At 42.4% G+C, this 16,103-nt stretch overlaps 1 protein-coding gene across 5 annotated transcripts in view; it reads right to left on the reverse strand.

The window, feature by feature from the left end:
* Positions 1-8,342, reverse strand: part of LOC104147795 (oncostatin-M-specific receptor subunit beta) — a 38,046-nt gene extending 29,704 nt beyond the window's left edge. For 2 of the 5 annotated variants that reach the window (XM_068924725.1, XM_068924730.1), the window contains exons 1-2: positions 8,146-8,342; positions 5,384-5,519 (exon numbers count right to left, since the gene is read on the reverse strand). The gene's annotated coding sequence lies outside the window, so the exon portion shown is untranslated. Of the gene's footprint in view, positions 1-3,367; positions 3,460-5,383; positions 5,520-6,283; positions 6,412-8,145 lie in introns of all 5 variants that reach the window. The other 3 variants (XM_068924726.1, XM_068924727.1, XM_068924729.1) reach the window with 3 other exon arrangements.
* Positions 8,343-16,103: the final 7,761 nt, after the last annotated feature.

A 16,103-nucleotide genomic window follows, 5' to 3' on the forward strand; every position in this document is an offset into this window, starting at 1 on the left:
CTCTGAATTTCTCTGATGGTTCCAAAGAAAAGATTTCAACCCTTTTCTGCCAGGCTCTACAGGTGACTGCTGAATGCTAAATTCAGAAGAGTCCTCGGTGCAGTACTGCAATCCAGGACTCACCCCTCCCAAGACGCACCCTTGCTCCAGTGTGAGCTAACTTTCCTCTTGTGATCACAAATTTTTCATGCAGAGCTCCCCCTATTAAAAAAGCGAGTATTGCTTTGTGTAATGTACGGGCTTCTTTCTTGTCCCTATACTGATAACCTCAAAACTATTTAGACAATACTAAAATAAATACGAATAAAGAATCTAAGTGTTTTTGAGAACCTAGATCTAATTCACGCGACCGACTGTTGCAAGAACCAGCTAAGGGAAATCTGCTTCTTTATATATAAAGTTTATTCTTTTTATTAGCTGATCAAATTTAATATCTAAAAGGGAAAATCATTTGATATACGTTTTGTCTGAAATAAACACAATAGAATTGGCCCTTTGCTATATGGTAATGAATGGCAAGTAAATGACACAGAAGGAAGTTTTTTCAAAGCAGATTATGTTAAAACGTCTGGTAACTCTTCAGTACTTTATTATTGTTTTGAATTATAGTATGCTATATAGTATATTAAAGTGTAGTGATACAAAACCAAACCTCATATGCCCTTTTTCAGAAAGAAAAAAAAAAAAAAAAAGGGAAAATGAAACTTCCTTTAATGTCAATGGAGTGGATTCTCTGCACTAAGACTAATTTAATACAGGGGTAGTTCAGTTAGTTTTAGTGGCATAACTCTTGATTTAATTTTATGAGCGTGAAGAAAACCTGGCCTCACAGGACTCCTGATTTTGTCAGCAACTTTTGAGTTGGACACAAAGCTATTTCACCTATTTGTCATGTATCACTTAAAACTAACATTTATTCCAATGGGAAATTATTGAGGAAGTCATGACGTATTAGGCTATTTCTTTAAACTACTGCTGATTTATGAAAACAAATCCAAACCTCTTTCTGCTCTAAAAAGGTTTTCACAACTACTTTATCAAAGTCACCATTTACACTATCGTTTCGTTAATGACATGCCTTAACTCATTTTTACTGCTGCATAGTACGAATATTGCACATTACAAAAGGACAACATAATATAACATCTAACCACCCATCATAACACAAACATATTTTGAAGACAGCTACAATGCTTGTCGCTATTCAGTAAGTTAACAATCTAGTGTAATACTGTATGATAAATTGTGATAATATGCACGTGCAATTATAGCTATCTAATTACAGGTAATGTTTTGGAATTCTCTAACAAAAGAGAATATGAAATATATTTAAATAAATAAAATGTTATTAGAGGAAAAAAAAGAAGTAGTTCTTAATATATGAGTAACATTTTCACCTAAATCATCTCTATGCCAAAACTTCTGCTCATGACTGACAACTAACCACATACGGTAATTATTACCAACCCATGTCAAGCAGTTACTCTATAATATCAATTATTAAGTGCTTTTACAAAGCAATCATTTAAAATCTGTGCATTGATTAAGAAGATTAAAAGAGAATCACAATAGTGGTATTAAACACAATCAATTTCGTTTAAAGAAAAAAAAAAAAAACAAGGTGATATTAGACTAACTACATCCCTGCCAAAAGTAAGATCAATTGAATAACAAAGGAATTGAAGGAATTGAAGACAAGAAGACAGGGAATGTTTTCAGGTATCTGAATAATTAATCCTCCTGAAACAGAGACAGCACTACCTCTGAGAAACAGTGAGTAACCATCAAACGCCACAAGAAAATGGACAGTCACAACTGTTGTTTTGCTGAATAGTTTGGTTGTTTATTTGCCAATCTGAAAAGAGATGAAGCTATGTTCTTCGAGAAATACCACACTAGCAGGCCATAGTTCTTTGTCTGAGGATGAATCATTGCTAAGCTTATTTTAGACCTAAGAGAAGTCATGCTCTGTCCCCATGCTCCAACCTGGAATTCCTGGGTACTTTGTTGCCATGAATTGCAGGGAAGATCAAGAAGTTCTCATGCCAGTGATTTTGAATATGGACAGCAGACACGTCATTTGAATACTTTTTCCTTTCTAGTTACTTTTGTCATGAAAATAATTTTGCAATAGCATCTCACTAGTCCATTTCAGAATCACGGAACAGTTTGTCCAGTCGAGTCTTGAAGATCTCCAAGGATGGAGATTCCGCAACCTCTCTTGGCAACTTGTTCCAGTGCTTAACCATCCTCAGTGTAAAGGTCTGTTTTAGCAAATCCAAGCTGAATTTTCCTTGCTACAGTTTGTGCTCATTTCCTCTTCTCCTTTTGCTGTACGCCTTTGCCAGAAGCATGGCTCCATCTTTTCTGTAATTTGCTCGTTAGTTAGGTAAGGATTGCAGTTAGAACTGCCCATAGCCTTCTCTTCTCAAGGCTAAGCACACCCAGCTCCTTCTGCCACTCCTCTTCCATGTGCTTTAGCCTCCAAACCCTCTTGGTGTCTCTCTAATGGACTCACGCTAGTCTGTCAATCTTCCTTGAACTGGGAGCCCAAAACCGGACACAGTAACCTAGATGTGGCTTCATGAGTGCCAAATAAAAGGGCATAATCACTCCCCTTGGCCTGCTGGCTACGCTCATGCTATCCCAGTTCAGTATGTGGTTATCCTTCACTGCCGCAAGAGCACACCATTGACTCAGGTCAACAGGTCCTTTTTTGCAGAGCAACTACTCTCAGTTCCCAGACTGCACTGTTGTGTGGGATTGCTCCATCCATCCAACAGGACTTTGCATTTGTCTTTGCTAAACTTCAAAAGGTTTGTCAGCCCAATTCCTCCAGCTTGTTAAGGTCCCCCTGAAGAGCACCCTGCCTGAAGAGCACCCCTGCCTGCCAGTGGTATCAACTGCTCCCATCAGTTTGGTGTCATCCACAAGCTTGATAACGGTGTATTCCATTCCGCCATCCAGGGTATCGATGAAGATGATACACAGCACTAGCCCAAGCACTGACCCCCAATAAATACCACCCTAACTGTCCACCTGACAGACTTTGATGTGTTGACATGTTGTGGCTCAGATAGTTTTTCCCCTACCTTGTAGTCTACCCATCCAGTCCACGTTGCCTTACTTTGACCACAAGAATACTATGAAAGATCATTAACGTCCACTGTCCTCCCCTTGTCCATAGGGCCTGCCATTTCAACCTAGAAAGCAATCATGTTGGTCACGCACTGTTTGCCCTTGGTAAATCCATGCTGTCTGTTCCCAAACACACTCTTGTTTTTCATGTGTCTGGAAATGGCTTTCAAGAAAACTTGCTCGATAATCTTCCCAGGGACTGAGGCAAAGCCGACTAGGCTGTAGTTACCCAGTTTTTCTTTCTTGTCCTTGTCCTTTCGTGATGATGGGTGTAACATTTCCTTTTTCCAGTCACTGGGAACTTCCCCCAATCTCCAGAACCTTTTAAAAAAAATGACAACGAGCAGACTTGTAAGAGAATCATGGAACCACTCTATGATTCTGTTGTGAGGCTGCTCTCTGTCATCTTACTGTGTGCCTGCATGATTATTATTCTATGTCTTTATAAATTAGCTAGCACCTAGATATTTTGGATGGACACTGATTCTCACACCTGAGGAATTCTGTTTAGTTTCTCAAAAGTTCCATAATAACTTAATGAATGACTCAATACAATGGTGCTAGAATCAAGCCCTCCATGTTAGTATTTATACTAAAGTGAAACACTCCGATGATGTAAAGGAGGCTTAAAGTACATGCAGAGGAAGCTTTGCACTAAGATCCAACACTGGAGTTTTGTAACATAAAGAGAGCGTATACAAGAACGAAGCTGAGCCTGTTGCTCTTTCTCTTAAAAATGAATGCTACTTTAGCGCGTTTCAATTTTCCATATCAAAAATAAAATAATGTATCTCTTCAAATTATTTCTGATTTTGCATGTATATATTTGTATTTGTTTATATATTTGTATTCATACTGATGTTTATATATTTAAATTATATTGACAAAAAAGTAAACCTACAGATAATATCTTTGACTAAGATGAAGAACAAGGTTCTCAAATGGGTCCCAAAACAAAACAAACATCCTTACACGGGAAACACCAACACGTGTAATCTGTTTTTACCTGCACTTTCTTTGTAAGAACTTTTTCTGTTAGTCTTCATTCTACAGTCACTCTTTGCCAATTTCTGACCCCTCAGCTACTCCGTTCTGCTCTCTCTCTCTCTCTCTCTTTCTCTCGCTCATTCTCATTTTCATTTTCTATCTCATCTCTCTCTCCCTTTTCTCAGGAAAACACGCAAATGGCAGCAAAAGGAGATTCCTTAGATTATGGTTATTGGTGACCTCCTGCTATTGCTGTGATTTTACTCAGCAGAGCGAGAGTTGTGGGAAGAGATAATCACATGAACGCTCTCAACTAGAAACCACCAGGCCTAGCAGACGGCTGGAAGCCGAAAGAAAACCTAGACTAATATCTGCAATTGAATTACAGATGAAATTTTAGCAACAAAGCCCCACACTTAGCTTACCAACCCTAACCGAAAACTAAAGTGGAATCCAGCCCCCCAAAATACACACAAATTATTGCTGTTTCTGGGTTTTTCTTTTGGGGGGTTTTAATACAGGAAGGCTAGACTATGGTCCACAGTTTACCCAAAGGATCCAAGACGCACAAGGCAAAAGCAGTGACTGTGACTTTCTATATTAGCGTATATAGCAATACATTTTCAATCTTCAAACTAGTGAATCGGAGGTAAACTGTTCCCCCTTGATCCTTCTGACTTTCTTAAACAGCATGCCTTCAAAAAGAGACAACTTACATATGTACTCCGCCAGCTTCCCCAGCCAGCTTTTATTCTTTACCAGCAATAACAACAGTGGTTCCAGTTCTAGCTTCTCCCGTGAAGAATCTGATAATTGGGACACTCTGTAAAATGATCTGTGAAATGGGGGATAATCCTGAGCCATAAGTGAAAGATGATTTGACAGAAAAAATTCTCTCCCTCCCTCTAACATTTCAACACCTGTGGGGGAATAAAGTAAACAGATGTCTTGTCAGTCCCCAGCCTACACCATTAATTGTTTCTTCACTCATGAATATACATCCTACTCATAATTCCACTAATGCGAAAAATTCCCCTGACATGTAACCTGGGGTGTGACAAGACTGATACAACTGGATTCAGGGTTCCCCAACCAAACTTGTAATTAACCAATACTGAGAGATACATCAGTAGGGCAGAAGCAATTTTGAGAGCTGGCAGTAACTACGATAACATTCAGCAGCAACAGGAACTGTTCAGAGACCCAGCAATCTAACAACCACCATTCAAGAAGCAGAGACAGCACAGGAATACATTACCTCAGGCGGAGAGGAAATCTCTTTCAACAGGCAGTTTGAAAATACGTTAAAGCAACACCTTTACGTAAGCTGTTTCCGCTTCAGAGCAAAAGGCTGGCTTAGATGAAATCCCACGCAGCCCAATTCTTTCGTGATTCTGTGGACAAGAGGGGAAAAAAAATTCCCATTATTCATCTTGCAAATATGCCTAAGATAAACATTTCGTCAAACCTCTCGTCAAAGGCACTAAAGCACCAAAATTCCATTTCAACATCTTTCAGGATCTGACTTTCAATATTCAGGAGTCAGTGGCTCGGAGCTGGGGCTACCGAGGCGCGCACACCGCTGCGGTACCCCAGAGCAGAAGCCTACGGCTCTGGAAGACCCGCACCTATGACAAGGAAGCCCCGGCTATGAACATCTAACATCATCCGACCCCAGAGGAGCTCTGCCTTTATTCATCTCCTTAGAGCTGCATGTTCCAACCCAGACTTTATAAAACTTTCAGCACCCTTTGATCTGCTTATTTAAAAACAGCTGCCAGTTACAAATGAAACAGAGCTTGCGCGCAGGCTGGGAAAATAAAGTTCTTTCGTTTCTACAATCCAGAAAACATCTTATTCCTTTAAAGGAGAATACTCCAGGGTATTAGATAAGGGCACCAAATCATAAGCACTATCAATTGGACAAATTGTCCTAAATCAGCTACGGAAGAGGACTAACTGTCAGTGAGGCACATGCAATAATGACATAACTATACTTTGAAATTTTATCACATTTTTCATCCAGTGTTCTCATTCCCTCTGCTTTACAGGCAGACAGACTGAGGACAGGAACCACAATTCAAATTCCTACCATGCAGTACTAGGTCTCAAACACAACTAACGTGTTTAGCTTCAAAATCTAAGCTCCTTTCCTTACCATAAGCTCCTTTCCATGCCATCATAGAGAAAGGGGCACTCCTAGAAAGAAAACCAGGTCGGAGGTGGGCTAGCTCGTTCTCTGGAGACGTTTATTCCTCTTAAACAGAGACGTGGCTAGTTAAGCGCCTAAAATGAAGTAGAATGCTCTAAGTCACTGATTTGTACAAAATCACTGCACAGAGGTGTAACTCTCTGCTCTCCTGACTCCTACACTCCCCCATATGACATCTTCACTTGCAAACCAACATCCAAATGAGATGGCTTTATTCCCCCTTGAAAGAGGGGACAGCAACAAGTCAGCTGAAACCTACAGAGATTTGGTAAAGCACCAGTTGCCAGAGCAGCCTACCAAACAGACCGCTTTTCAAAATATATGTCACGCTGTTTATCCAAAAGATGATTTGCAACAGTTCTGAACTGAGAAAATAAATGGCTGAGATGCCAAATTCTGAAATGGATGAACTCCTCATTTAGTCCTTGCACGCAACCTTTTTTCTCCCAGGCAAATTTAAAGATGGTTTCAATTACTCTTGATTTATTTACTGGAAATATGCCTGTGCATAAGACACTGAAAGGACCTAATGAACCTTTGTGATCTAATGGGTGAACAACAGGTTTTTAAAAGCTAGGTGTAGAATATAATTAAGGTCTGACAGGCATATAATCACTTCATTACTTAAGGACAGCTGTATCTCCTGTTGTTTGGAAAAACAGAAAGCTCTTTTAATGCATGTTGTTGGTTTTCTAAAGAGCTTCGGGAAAACAGGAAAACATGATGTATTTTATGGTCCCACGAAAGCTTCGATACAGATAAAAAGGCAATTAAAGAGAGAAAAATAGGGGGTCTAAAAAATGTGAAGTGCTTAACAAACTGAGAATGGCTTGCTCCTGCCCCCAAAAACGCAAAGGCTAACAACCATACGGAATTAATCACACAACACTGCAGCCGCTCATACCAAGAGAGAGAATAGTTTTACCATGTTTTTAAGGCATGATCTGCTTCTAACGCTTTTATGATTTGGTTTACTCTGCTAGAGTAACGAATGGCCCAGGCATGCAACGCTTAGATAGCAAAAGAGATATGAAAAGGTTATGCCAAAAAAAACAGCCAAACTTCAAAGGATACAGAAACCACACTGGAATTTCCAGTGTTTTCTCATTTACTCTGATGCTTCTGAGGTTAAACAACAGATTTCAGCTGTTCAAAAGAAAGCCGGAGTAACACTTCATCTCCGTACAACTCTGGATTTAAAGGCCGGAGTCTGGCCGCCCTTGCCAGGGTCCAGACCTCAGACACGCGTACCTGCGGAGGCGCCGCGCTGCGGCGGGCCTGCGCGCAGATTTCTGCACAAATCGACACGTTCCCAGAGAAACACAGAACAGGAGGCCTTAACACCGAAGCTTTAAACACCCGCCAGGAGCAGCATCCTTCTCCCAAGACGTAGGCACCTCAGTATTTGTTGCTCAGGCCACGCCGGCTACTCTCCTGGCGCGCTGCAGCGGCGGCGCCCGCAGCAGAGCCGAGCCGGGCTCCGGCGCAGCCGGCCATGGGGGTTTCGAGGCGGCGGCGGCGGCCGCTGCCCCCGGACCCCCCTGCTCTACACCTGCCCGTGCCACGCCAAAACCCGGCTGCCGGGGGAGAAAAAAAAAATGAAATCGGGGATTAAAGGCAAGGCAAAGGGTTGGCGGGGCTCGCCGAAGGAGTAAAATTCAAGGCAGAAACTCCACGGAGCGTCCCTAACCAGGCACCGCGGCTTCCCCTCAGGGGGGAGCGGGCGGCGGCCGCGGCGCCCGCCGCCGCCGGGATAGCGCTGAGGACACGAGGAGCCGCCGCCAGGGGCGGAGACCGGCCTAACTCACCTGCGGCGCAGGGCAGCCGCCTGCGGCACCGGGGAGAGGCGCTCCCGCCTCGCGGCCAGCTGGCCGAGCCGGGCCGGGCCGGGAACGGCGACCCCGCGGCGGGGCTCCGCGGCTCCTCCTCCGCGCAGGGCGGGTCAGGAATTTCCTGCCAGCTCCGGGAAGGGCAGCCGCTTCCCTTGGCCGCGCTCCGCGTCCTCGCGGGGGCAGGGGGCCCCGGCTCCCTCCCCCCCCCCTCCGGCCGCGCCAACCGCCGCCGCCCCCCCGCCGGGGGTGGCCAAGCGAAGGCAGCGTGAGGCGGAGGAGCCGCGAGGGCTGGGAGGGGGCGTCCGGCAGTGGAAGGTGTTTCCACAGCAGGCGGGCGCTTCTCTGCTCCTCGCAGTGCTGAGCCCGCAAGAGGCGGCGTGTAGGAGTGATGTCTCCCAGGCGCTTGTGTCTCTGGTAGCTGGATGGGGGCCCCCGGGCTTCCTCCCTCTCCCCCGCCCTTCGTGGGCACCAGAGAAAGGCGGCGGTGCCCTGCCTGGGGAGGCGGCTCCGGTGAGGAGGTGGGTGTCGACAGGGCAGGGCCTGGGGGTGTAACCGGCCCCCCTGGCCCTACGCGACTGTCTTGCCTGCACCTTTCGGATGAAATCCCGGAAATCCCACGCAGAAGCAGCGATACAGAAGGTTATGGTTCACAGTGTCAAGAGTCTCTGCTCTGAAAATCGTAGGACCGTGAGGCGGGAAGGGAGATGAGGAGCGTGCCTGCCCTGCAGAGCAGCGCCAGCTTGCTCTGGAGAACTGCTTCTATTCCTGTTTCTTCCACAGAGATCCTGTGCATGTTATGTGAGTCATCTTAACTGAACTTTTCGTAGATGGTCACTAGTTACTCATTCCTCATTGCCCGCATATCCATCTGGAAACACTAGTACCGAACATTTAATGTTGCAGCAGAGCACAGGGGACTGCCTACGTGAAGGGTCATCTAATTGCTTCGGTTTACTGCAAACTCAAGGCACGGATCTCTAAAACTAAGAGGCCGAAATTTTGCAAGGTTTTTTCTCTTTTTTCCCCCCATCTATGAAATTGCAATAAAGATACTCCTTTGCAACCCACTGTAACATGCTAATCGATTCTGTTTCCTAATAGAATAATTTCCTAATCTGCTTAGATGGCATAACTAGGAAAGCTTACTGAGAATTTAACAATTCTGTATTTAGAGTAGGGTTCGAATAATGTACGATAAATGAAACATAGGGCTTTCTTAGGTTAAGAGGTCTGGTTGGAAAAATGGGATATGATCATGTAATGAAAACTAAAGGGAATGAATTGAGACAGCTTAATTCTAGCACTTTCTAAAGTTTCAATAGGTGTCCTTGTGCACCTTAAGGTCTTTTAATACAGTAGTGGAAAATTTTTGCACATGCTATTTTAAAGATGTTAGGGTAAGTCACTTTACTGCTTTCAGCACCCTATTTGAGAATGTTTATTCTCTTAGGCCTTCATCAGAGATACATATTATAATCTGCTGATATGCTTGACAGTTTCTGAATCATTTTAGCTCTGCTGTGAATTCTGGATGTTCAGCCTTCTTTTGCCTCTCCCAGCAAAAGAGCAGCAATAATCTCTGATGCTGCTCTCCCACGCTGATTCAGGGAGCACTAAACTCTCCTAGCGATAATGCAGAGTTCCAGAATAAGCAAAGTAATTGCTTATCCTTTGAATGCATTAGACTTAGGAACTCACTGCTTTCTAGAAATAGTGTTCATACCCAAAAGACCTAAATCGTTACTGAATAATATCTAGAAAGAATTTTCTTTTATGGGCCAGAAAGTGCTTCAGAAAACCAGCTTTCATAATCCTCATATTTGAGGTAGGAACATTTAAGCCTTTAGAAAAACAAAGGTAAATCCACAAAAGAACTGGGCACTGCAATGTCAAGTGTCAGAGTATCTACAATATCTAAAGGGTCAAAGCTCTTTATATATTAAATCACAGAAACGTAGTCGGAAAGGCCCATGAAAAGGTCTAGTTCACTGGTGACCTTCTTTCTTTGCAACCTCTGGTACAAGTTTCCTCCCACCTCTACTAGAGGATTAGCTGCCTGTATAGAAAGGATCAAAGACTTGGCTCTGATAATGGCGTAGCTGTGTAAATTTGACCAAGACTGCCAAGAAAGAGCCATGAGAACATCTGTAGGGAGATGAGAAAGTTAAAACTACAGTCAGGTGTACAGTTGTTGACATGGGATTGTTGGTAGTTCAAGGATTCAAGAGAGAAAGCACCAGCGTGAAACGTATACAATTCTAAAGGGAAAGTCACCCCGGGGAGGCTAGTCAATCTAGATGGGGACCAGCTGGGAATGGGTGTGTCATGTTGTCAGTGTCAGTGGGGCTGATGGAGGACAGCTGGCAGAGGATCCATTCCAGGGATCCACAAGGCAGTATCATTGCCCTGCAACTGCACACAGACCTCTAATGCCTCCTATTTTTCCCTGTTCTGTGTTCGTTAGTGCACAGACACTTCAGGTGAGCACTCCCTGCAGCCTGAAACCTGGAGAGCTGCATCCTCCCTCTTGGAATTTGGTCTGAGTAAAGTCGTCCGATGTGCCGGGGTAGTTACTTCAGTTGGTGCTAGAGACTGCGCCCTGTGGTGTGTCACCAGCGTTGCTGAGCACAGAAACACTGCCCTCAGCAGTTTCTACTCCTGTGCACCCTTCTGCCCCCAGTACCGCCACTGTTGGCTGCACTCTGGGAGCTGCACTTTTATACAGGCCTCTCCCTAGCAACTTCTGTGCTTGACCCTCTCTAATCGGGAGTCAGCTGGAGACAAAAGTTCAAAGCACCCCTTGATCAGGAATAGCTAACAGAGCTCATTAGAGGCTGGTAGAGCTTGCTAGAAGTTAAGGCCTCCTGTAGCTATCTTCAGCAGCAGGCACCCTGAAGTGCTTCAAAGAGTTCCCAGGAGTCCTCCAATGATTCCAGAAGGAATTCCTATAAGATCCAGAAGCAGAGCATGGAAACTACTGTGTAAACTGCTGTGTCTGTTGGATGCCTCTGTTAACTGTGCTCATTTAGTCAAGTTTCTGGTCTCTTTGTTTGCTTTCTGCAGACACTAATATAGGCAAGTTTCATTAGCAGGAACATTCAGGTGAAGAGTTTTGATTTTATGCTTTAGGAAGGCAACTTTTGAAATGAGTACCGTTCAGGAAACCCACAGTATCCTATTATACTTATGTAAAAAGCGTTAAATGGCAGTGTACCAAAACTTTGGATTTTAGACAGTAAGTCCACAGAACATATAACATTAGCAAAAACACAGCAGCACTGTTTCGAAAAATGAATGCATCAGATCCATTTGAGGTTAAGGCTCATATATTTTTATAAGCAAATGTTGCAGGGGGCATGAGGAGACCCCTTATGTATGAGTCTCTACTTTGTGTCTTCCCTCAAACAGAGATTATGGATGTAAGTGTTCGTGCTAGGATCGCTCCACATTGTTCACCTACGCTTTCAGGCAGCATAGGGTTGTACTCGCTAAAAATTCACTTGGGCAGGATTGTGGGATAGAAAAAAGTAAACAAGTCTGGGGAAAAAATGTTCAGATTTTTTTGCATATTTGCAAATCCTGTTTGCTGATATTTGACTAAAGAGAAAATAAGCTAGTCGAAGAAAGAAAAAGAGCTGGGTTAGGGTTCTGATGCTCAGTAGCAAAATAGTCATGTCACATAATCTCTGTGACTCCATATTCCTTCCTTAACTGGAATTAATATTCTTGCTTTTTTTTTTCTTTATCTTGTAAGTTTTCACACCAAAGTCTGCCTCTAGGTTTTGCTTCTGTGCTATGTAACGTAACTTGTCATGAACCCCAGGAGGATATTTTAATCCTGACTTTAAAATAAATATAAAATATTTAAAAACAGAATATAAATAAATAATGAATAAATGAATGTGTGAAGAAGTAAATATACCAGTTAGCTGAAGAGAGAGGCTGCTGACGGGAGTGTTAGGCTTGAATTTCCATTTTAGTTTTTTCGCTTTCTCTATACTCATTTTAGAAGTGCTTTATTTAAATTATATACTTTCAATATTGTAGTGCCAGCTATACCTAAAATGGACTATTTCCCCATTCATACATGAAGTTATTGTAGGGTCTGGGCATCTAAAACTAATTATTGTCTTTTGAAATCTACATTCAAAATGTACTTGTACTGTTACATATATCTACCTTCAACATTTAATAAACCTACCATTGATGTTGGTATCCTAATGATTTTTTACTGACCACTGACTTACGTGGTGTGCTAAATGTGCCCCTTATGAGTAATAAACAGGTGATTTTCTGACTTCTCAGTCCTTCAGGAAGAGAGTAAGCCATTGGAACAATGCTATCTACATTAGCAGGATCATTTTAAAGGAAAACAAAAAAAATCTGGAAACAGAATGTACAAAAAAGAATTCTTTGTCAGGCACTGAATCTAAGACTTGAAACAAGAGAAACAGGGTAGATAAAAGTTTCACAATAACTAGGGCAGTGAAAGACTTTCCTTTAGCGTGTTATTTAAAGTAGAAGCAAAAATATTGGGCTTATTTCAAGAGCTCCTGATTCCAGCTGAAAACAGTTTTGAGGTGTTAATGATCACTCCGTTATGTTTCTAGACAGTCCACTGCAGATATTGTATCTTATTTTAAAAGCCAGTAACTTGCATGAAAAGCCTTGAAGTTCTTTCAGTTGTAAATTTGTATTTATAACAGTTTGGAAGAGACTAAGAGGACCTCTTCAGCCCTAAAGCAGGATGAATCATGCCCACAGCCTCGTTCTCAGATGTTTGTTCCCAAAAACCTCCAGTGCTAGAAACTGCACTGCCTTCCAAGGCATTCTCTAACTGGGACCTAGCCTACCCTTAGCAGCAGGAAGTTCTCAAATGCGTAAATCAAATCTTTACTAGCTCTTTATACCCCACCCTTTTTGCCTACATACTAAAAGAGACCAAATTATTTTTTTCCTCTTGGCAGCATCCTTTGAAGTATTGAAGACTAACAAAATGATGCCCTCAGCCTCCTCCAGGCTGAACAATCTCAATTCTTTCAGTGCTTTAAAGAATGATAATTGCGGTCACTGCTGTCCACATCTTTCTTGAAGTCTAATTCCCAAAGTAGAAATGGAGGACACAGCACTCCAAAGGAGCCTTATCAGCACTATATTTACTTAGAGATGACACTTCTGTTTCTACACACCTATGTATTTGCTCTTTCCTCAGAGGAACAACACTGCTGAGTTAGGATCAGCCCCTCTGATCTTCTGTAAGCCCCAGATCATTTTCTGCAGAACTGTTATCTTGCCCATTCTTCTCTTTCCTGTTTGTACGATTGATTATTTCTCCTTAAGACTACAACCTTGCACTTTCTATATTGACACACCATTTATCTAATTTGTCAAGACACTTTTGACTCTTAATCCTATTTTCTAATGTGCTTATGATCCCTCATAGCTTCCTGCCATTTGGAAATCCAATGGACATCTTCTGTTCCATCAGACCGATTTAAATGTTGACAGTCAACAGAGCCAAGACAGACTTCTTGTGACTCTGCTCTGTTCCTTCTTAACATTGAACCACTGGATAACTGCTTTCTGACTGCACTATGGCAACGTCCAAAACCAAAATAAAGTAAACCTGTAATTTTTTTTAATAAACAATGATCCTCCTGCAAGATTTGATTTCTAGCCAGAAATGACTCCTATTTAGAGTCAGTAGCTATAGAAGATTCAATTCTGTTTCAGAGCAAAGGACAGTGATATGTTCTTGAGTTGAACTGCACTGGATCAAATAATTTCAGGTGTGCTCTGTCGTGCAACCAGAAAGTGAAGAGATTTGCTTCAGTACTCAAAGTTCCTCTGGAAGTAATTTTGGTCATCCCACAGCTGTAGAGAAAAATCACTTACACTGTATAGTCATATTAATGTTGGACTGAGCTAATGTTCTTTGTCTCTCAATAGGGCTTCTTAGCTTGGGATGAAGCTGAAATACCTGACTGCCAATGTGAACCGTCTCATGAAACGTAGGAGAAATGCTGCAGTTGTCTGCACTTGTTTTGCAGGTGTTACCTGATGTAACCTCACCTAATATATAACAAGTGTAGATTTGGGCTAAAAAATCAAGAGCACAGTAGCAGAAATGAGAGATTACTGAAGAAGAAAATATGCAGTTATATTCCATTAACTAATAATTGCACAAAAAGCCCTGTTAAACAGTTGTTATTCAGGTGAAAAAACAGTGGAATGTAAGAAAATTTCCAGCATTAGAACTGATATGTAAACTGAAGTCACTTTCTTATGTATATACATGGTTATATAGTGCTTAATGATTTAAGTTCTATTTTTTTTCACGAGGTCCCCTTCCTCAATCAATACTGAGACAGATTCACTTATTTTGCAGATGTTCCATACTTTATTTTCTCCCCGTTACCAAGTGGAAAAGCAGCAACCTAGTTATTCTGCAGTATTCAGAGCCAGCTCAGAAGGTAAAAATTTTTACTCACGGTATTATCTTTATGTATGGTCCTTATCCATAGTGTAGTGTAATCCAAATTTAGGTACCTCTGTTTAATCACAATCTCCCATCTTTTTTCATCTAGCTTACTTGGAAGTTAAAGATGCCAAAGCTACATATATTTTCTAGTGGTATTGCAAATGCAGAGAAGTACCATTTCCTTGGGTTCAGCTGAGCACAGAAATAAATTCAGCTCCAAATAATGAGTACACACGCTGTTTAGGTAACTTCTTTACCCATGTTGTTTGGGATCTAAGAGACCACTGTCTTCTGAGTACCTTAAAAGTCCTGATTTCTGCTCTGAATAGATAAATTTTGACCTGCTTATGTCCCAGAACTACTCTTTCCCATCTGCTTGCACTAGGCACCACAACTCCCAAGAGCTCCAGTATCTTTCTGAACCATGACACAGCCTTAACGGAAGGGCAGTGGGTGTCTCCATCTACATTAGCCTCAAAACTGTTCCTTTGGACATTCTTTTGGGTCATTCCAAGGATGCATTTTAAACTCCTTCCAACTGAAGAGAGAATTGCATCTCTCCGTTTTGAGATTGAGCACTCTGGCCAGTCAGCTGTTACAGGACTGTGTGCCTTCCCGTTTTTAAAAAAAGGTGTCCTCAACAGCCTTTTGGGGCAAATACACGCCATATGCAATAGTCATGCCCTGAGAACACCCATGGAAGTGGACCTCCTGGGCACTGGTCCTCCTAGTTCCTGGCTCACGGGAGGGTTTGGACATGCTCAACGCTCCCTACACTGAAAGAGCTGTAGGCATTTGCAGTCCAGGTGCTTGGGGGAATTTGAACAGGCAGATGCCCACTGAATACAGATGTCCAGAATAAGGCAGGTAGGTGGGATTAGACAGGGGGAATTAGTTTCTGCCTGAGGGCCTATTTTGGTGACTATATTGTTTACTGGATCATTCCAAAGAGATTAGGGTCAAAAACATCCACTCATTTTAGATCCCAAATTTGAGACACTTTCGATACTGTTTTCAGATAAGTTTCTCCTAAGAAAAACTCTCTGCTGCCATCTTGCAGTGAACTAAAGGAAGAGACATATTAAGAGCAAACGTTTTATTTAGGAGAGTCATGAGTTAAAATTCGTTCTGTATTTGGAGCACTGCGCTAGTGAAGTATCTAGAGTGTGACAGAACGCTCCAGGATAGGACGATGAACATCACTTAGTGTGCTGGAAGTAAGCAGTTAGCATAAATTATGTGCTCAAATATTCTGGATATATGCTTTTTTTTTCCACTAGGAAGTTTGCTAGGATGAAAAAAGAGGTCCAGGATTTCTATATGTGTGCTCAGAACAGTAGTTAAAGTGGTAGCAGGGCTGCTTGCTGTCCGTTATGGATACATTAGGTTGCAGTTATTCAATTCATCTGTGCAGCACGCAGTCTCTTACGTCCAGATACGAGAGCCTATTTTG

This window comes from Struthio camelus, chromosome W (assembly GCF_040807025.1).
Source record: "Struthio camelus isolate bStrCam1 chromosome W, bStrCam1.hap1, whole genome shotgun sequence".
Lineage (NCBI taxonomy): Eukaryota > Metazoa > Chordata > Aves > Struthioniformes > Struthionidae > Struthio > Struthio camelus.